Source organism: Mirounga angustirostris, unplaced genomic scaffold (assembly GCF_029215605.1).
Source record: "Mirounga angustirostris isolate CCGP_5_RB_7025 unplaced genomic scaffold, mMirAng1.0.hap1 SCAF_13, whole genome shotgun sequence".
Lineage (NCBI taxonomy): Eukaryota > Metazoa > Chordata > Mammalia > Carnivora > Phocidae > Mirounga > Mirounga angustirostris.
In genome coordinates this window covers 80,642,508-80,648,507 of record NW_026991721.1, presented here as the reverse complement: position 1 = coordinate 80,648,507, position 6,000 = coordinate 80,642,508, and positions in this window count along the sequence as shown.

Below are 6,000 nucleotides of genomic sequence, written 5' to 3'. Positions count from 1 at the left end.
CCACCAAAAAGTGGAAAGGCAACCTACTGAATGGGAGAAAGTATTTGCAAATGATACAGCTGATAAAGGAGTTAATTTCCAAGATATATAAATAACTCATACAACTTAACACCAAAAACCCAAATGATCTGATTTAAAAATGGGCAGAGGACCATGAATAAACGTTTTTCCAAAGAAGACATACAGATATGGTCAACAGACACACGAAAAGATGCTCAATGTCACTAATCACAAGGGAAATGCAAATCAAAACCACAATGAGATATCACTTTACACCAGTCAGAATGGTTAGTATCAAAAAAATAAGAAATAACAAGTGTCAGCGAGGATGTGGATAAAAGGGAACATTTATGCATTGTTGGTGGGAAGGTAAATTTCTTGCAGCCACTATGGGAATCAGTATGGAGGTTTCTTAAAAAATGTAAAATAGAAATACCATATGATCCAGTAATTTCACTACTTGGTATTTACCTGAAAAAAACAAAAACACTAATTCAAAAAAATATGTGCACCTTTGTGTTTATTGCAGCATTACTTACGATAGCCAGGATATAGAAGCAGTTCAAATATCCATGGATAAATGAATGGATAAAGAAGTTCTGATATATATATATATATCACACATAGAAAAAGTATCTCTATATTCAAGTATTACTCAGCCATAAAAAGACTGAAATCTTGCCATTCATGACAATATGGATAGACCTAGAGGGTATGATGCTAAGTGAAGTAAGTCAAAGAAAGTCTAATACTGTGATTTTTCACTTATATGTGGAATCTAAAAAAACAAATGCACAAACAGAAACAGACTCATAAATACAGAGAACAAACTGATGGTTGCCAGAGGGGATGAGGGTATGGGGTGAGATAGATAAAGGGGATTAAGAGGTACAAATTTGGGGCTCCTAGGTGGCTCAGATCGTTAAGCATCTGCCTTCGGCTCAGGTCACGATCAGATCGAGCCCCACATCGGGCTCCTGGCTCAGCGGGGAGCCTGCTTCTCCCTCTCCCTCTGCCTCTCCCCCTGCTCATTCTCTCTCTCTCTCTCTGTATCTCTGTGTCTCAAATGAATAAATAAAATCTTTAAAAAAAAAGAAGTACAAACTTCCAGTTACAAAATAAATCATAGGGATGAAATTACAGCATAGGGAATATAGTCAATAATATTGCAATAACTTTGTATGGTGATGGATGGTAGCTACACTTATTGTAGTGAGCATTTTGTAATGTATATAATTGTTGAATCACTGTGTTGTCCACCTGAAACTAATATAAAATATGTCAATTATACCTCAATTAAAAATATAAATATATACATACCATGCAAATTCTTATAAAAAAAGCTGGAGTGACCATATTAATATCAGGCAAGTAGACTGAATGATAATAGGTGTTACTAGATATAGAGAATTACTGATAGGATAAAAGATTCAACTCATGAAAAGATATAATTCTAGAGTTGTATGTTCCTAAACATTTAGCCTCAATATATAAAGCAAATATTTCTTGTTCTATATATAGAAAAAGACAAATAGAAGTACTTTACATTTGAGAAAAGTTTTTGAAATTGAGATATGGTTCATATATGAGAAAATCTACCCTTTTAAAATTTACAATTCAGTAGTTTTTAGTGTAGTATATTCATAAAATTGTTGTAACCATCTTCTAAATCCAGAACATTTTCATCACTCTGAAAAGAAATCCTGTACCCATTAACAGTCACTCCCCTGCACCCCTCCCCAGCTCCTGGCAACATTAATCTACTTTTCATCTCTATGTATTCACCTATTCTGGACATTTCATGTAGATGGAATCATACAATATGTGGCCCTTTGTGACTGGCTTCTTTCACTTTGCATAATGTCTGTAGATTCATTCATGAAGCATACATCAGTACTTCATTCCTTTTTAGGGATGAATTAAAATCTGTTATCTGGATACCACATTTGGTATGGATATTGTGAATATCCATTCATCAATGAGTGGACATTTGAGTTCTTTCTACTTTTTGGCTATTGTGAATAATGCTACCATGAACATTCACACTCAAGTTTATGTGTGAACGTATCTTTTCAGTTCTCTTGGGTATATACTTAGGAGTGGAATTGATGGGACATATGGTAACACTATGCTTAATTTTTTGGGGAAACACCAAACTGTTTTCCTAAGTTGCTGCACCACTTTATGTTCCCACCAACAATGAATGAGGGTTCTAATTTGTCCACATCCTCACTAACACTTGCTTTAATCTTTTTTTTTTTTTTTACTACTATAGCCATCCTAGTGGGTGTGAAATGCTGTCTCATTGTCGCTTTGATTTGCATTCCCCTAAACATGTATCCTTTTAAATACTGAATGTAAAAATGTAGCAATGGAGTAATGTAACTATACTTTGAGATAACAAAAATAACCTCTGAAATTTCATCTGCATTTCAGCTTTCATTTTCACAGGGTATTAGTATTCCTCAGCAAGTGTTATGTTAGGATAAATTTTCCTCTCAAAGCATATCAATGTGTTTCTTCTTCAGCAGGTTCAAGAAAATAAATCATTTGCTGTTTGTATGGCCTCCTATGTTGCTATTATTTTCTGTAAAGTATAGTATTAAGGCTTTCTTTTGCTAAAGCTTAATTTTTTTTTTAAACATGCATTAGCTGCTACTCAATCTTTCTGAACATCTTGCATAAAGTAAAAGGACAAGAGATTTTCAAAATATCTTGGGTGTCAAAGAATTTGTTTTTGGTTGACAAATGCTTACTTTATACTATGCTGAAATTACTTTCTAAATATGGAGCTGAAGGTCATAAATGAAGCTACACATTTGTAATTCCTAAATCATTTATGGCTTTAGCCACGTTTGTCCTTTGCCAATGACAAATACATAGCACCTGTATTTCCTAATTTTTCATTTTATAAATATTTCTTAGTTTGCTGTGCTAGACTTATTTCTTAATCATGGTAACAAAGTAAAGGAGAAGCATAGTTAAATTCATCATTAATTTATTATGCTGTCAAGCTTTAAGAAAATTTCTGTTTGTTCCTATATGTCCAGATATCTGATATACAAAATATGGATATTTCATATCACTAACTGGTGCATAGTAAAATATAATTTGGGAAAAAGGTTTTCAGTGACATGTATTGTAGAAGGAACTTCACACCTGGGAACCATAAGTTGGGCAGATTTAAAAAAATCTTTTGGCAGTTGGAAATGACTGAAAATAGCAAGATAGAGCAATTATTTTGAGACTTTATTTTTAGCCTCACTAGACTCAAATCTATAAGAAATTGTCTTCTTAAAATATTATAAGTCTGTCTTTTTGAAGTTTGGTAGTGAGAACAAAGTGTGCCTAATTTTTGTTTAATGCTTTCATCCTTTTTTCACATGTTGTCCATTCTTTGTTCTATCTGGATTGAACATGATTTATCATAGATGTAGCTGTATATCATGTTGTAACTTTTCCTCCTCATGAAATTTCAAGGTGGCAAGAATTCCCAAAGAAGACCTTTTTCCAAGACTCACAGCTGCAATGAAATTATGTGATACAATTAAATTCAGCTTACAAAAAGTATGCTGTTTAATGTTATGAATGGTAGACATCAAACAGTTCTAAAGTGATAAAATTGTGATATAACAATATATTTTTTTAAAGATTTTATTTATTTATTTGAGAGAGAATGAGAGAGAGAGAGCAGGAGAGGGGGGAGGGTCAGAGGGAGAAGCAGACCCCCCGCTGAGCAGGGAGCCCGATGCAGGACTCGATCCCGGGACTCCAGGATCATGACCTGAGCCGAAGGCAGTCGCTCAACCAACTGAGCCACCCAGGCACCCCGTGATATAACAATATTGATAGCTCTTAATTATTATGTATATTTTTAATTTTATGCTATATAAATATATGTCTATCTTCTTTATTTTTTTAAGGTTTATTTATTTATTTTAGAGAGAGAGAGGAGAGAGAGAGTGCATGTAGGGGGAGGGAAGAGGAAGAGAGGGAATGTTAAGCAGACTCCCTGCTGATCGCGGAGCCCAACGCGGGGCTCGATCTCATAACCCTGAGATCATGACCTGAGCTGAAACCAAGAGTCGGATGCTTAACTGAATGAGCCACCCAGGCACCCCTATCTTCTTTATTTTTTAAAGATCATCTATTTACATACATTTGTTGGCTCAGAGAAGATATCATATTCTTTCTTAGAACTTATAAAGCTAATGTACTCTCTTAATATTCTTACTGGCTATTAATGTATTTCTCCAGGTGCTTAAGAATTTGAAAGTTCTTAATAATTACTTCTGTACATTATGGACACACATATCCCAGAATATTATTAAGCCACTTGCAACAACATGGATGGACCTTGAGGGCATTATGCTAAATGAAATAAGTCAGGCAAAAAGACAAATACTGTATGATCTCACTTATATGTGAAATCTAAAAAACAAACAAATACTGAACTCAGCTACAGAGAACAGATTGGTAGTTGCCAGAGGCAGGGAATGGGTGGTGGGTGAAATGGGTGAAGGAGGTCAAAGGTACAAACTTCCAGTTATAAAATAAATATGTCATGGGGATATAATGTACAGCATGTTGACTATAGCTAATAATACTGTATTGTATATTTGAATGTTGCTAAGATAGTAAATCTTAAATGTTCTCATCACAATAAAAACAAATTTGTAACTGTACGTGGTGATAGATATTAACTAGACTTACGGTCGTGATCATTTTGCAATATGTACATACTTTTAAGCATTATCTTATACATCTAAAATGAATATAATGTTATATGTCAATTATATCTGAATAAAAAATTATGAACATGCAAAAAAATTACTTCTGTACATTATGGTAATAGTTTTCATAATAATCATTAATCATTATTTTATTTTGCTTAAACTTATCAATAAAATTTTAATGTTTTACTTCATGTCACGTCTGAAATGTATACCTACATTTTAAAGTTAATAATCAGATATTAACAACAAATTCATATGATGAATCCAGTTCTCATTTCTGACAATGTTGCACTGTCTGTATTTGAAATTAACCTAAGTGATCATTCTATCACAGAGAATGCAGTGATACCTTAAATGATCCTATATATGCTGACTCGGTCACCAGCCCCTATCCACTTCACCTACTCAAGGATAAAGGATATTGCTCCAGAGATTCTGCAAGGGCTCTGCTACTTCACAGTTTTCACTCTCTTTTGATCATGATCACTATCAGCGTGCAAGTATGTGGTAGTTTCTATCTAAAATAGAAATGAAGATAGAATACTACCCCTGACTCCGAGTTAAAAACCACCAGCTACTGTTCCAATTATTGATTCCCCTTTCACTCTTAGATTCTTCATCCTCTCTAAACCCATTCCAGTCAGCTTCTCTGACCCTAACTCCCACCTCCACCTAAGCTGCCTGCATCCTAGTCACCAAAACCCTCCATGTACTGAATCCACTGATTCTTATCAGCCTTTCCTTAACTTGACCTGTCAGCACCATGTAACATAGGTCATTACTGCTTCCTCCTTGGTAACTTCTCTTTCTTGGTGTTCAGGATGCCATCTTTTCTGGGTGTTCTTCCTGCCTTATGGCAGCTCCTTCTAGTTCAACTTTGCTGGTTTCTCCTCTTTTCTCAGTGTCAGGTGCCTCAGGGCTCATCCTTGGTCCTCTTTCTCTGCCTGCACTTACTTCATTGGTGATCTCACCCAGGCTCATGCCTTTAAATACCAACTATATATCAATGTGTAAATTTATATCTCCATGCCAGACCTCTCTCTTGAACTTCAGGCTTGTGCATTCAATAGCTTACGTGATATTTCTACTAGCACGTTCACAGATGTCTCAAACTCAACCAGCCCAAGTTGTGCTTCTGATATGTTGGAGTCATTCTTGAATCCTCCTTATTTCTCTCACCCGACAAATGATCCTGGAATCACGACAATCCGCCAGTCTCTGCTTTCAAACTCTTTCCAGAAATCCAACACTTCCCACCACCTCC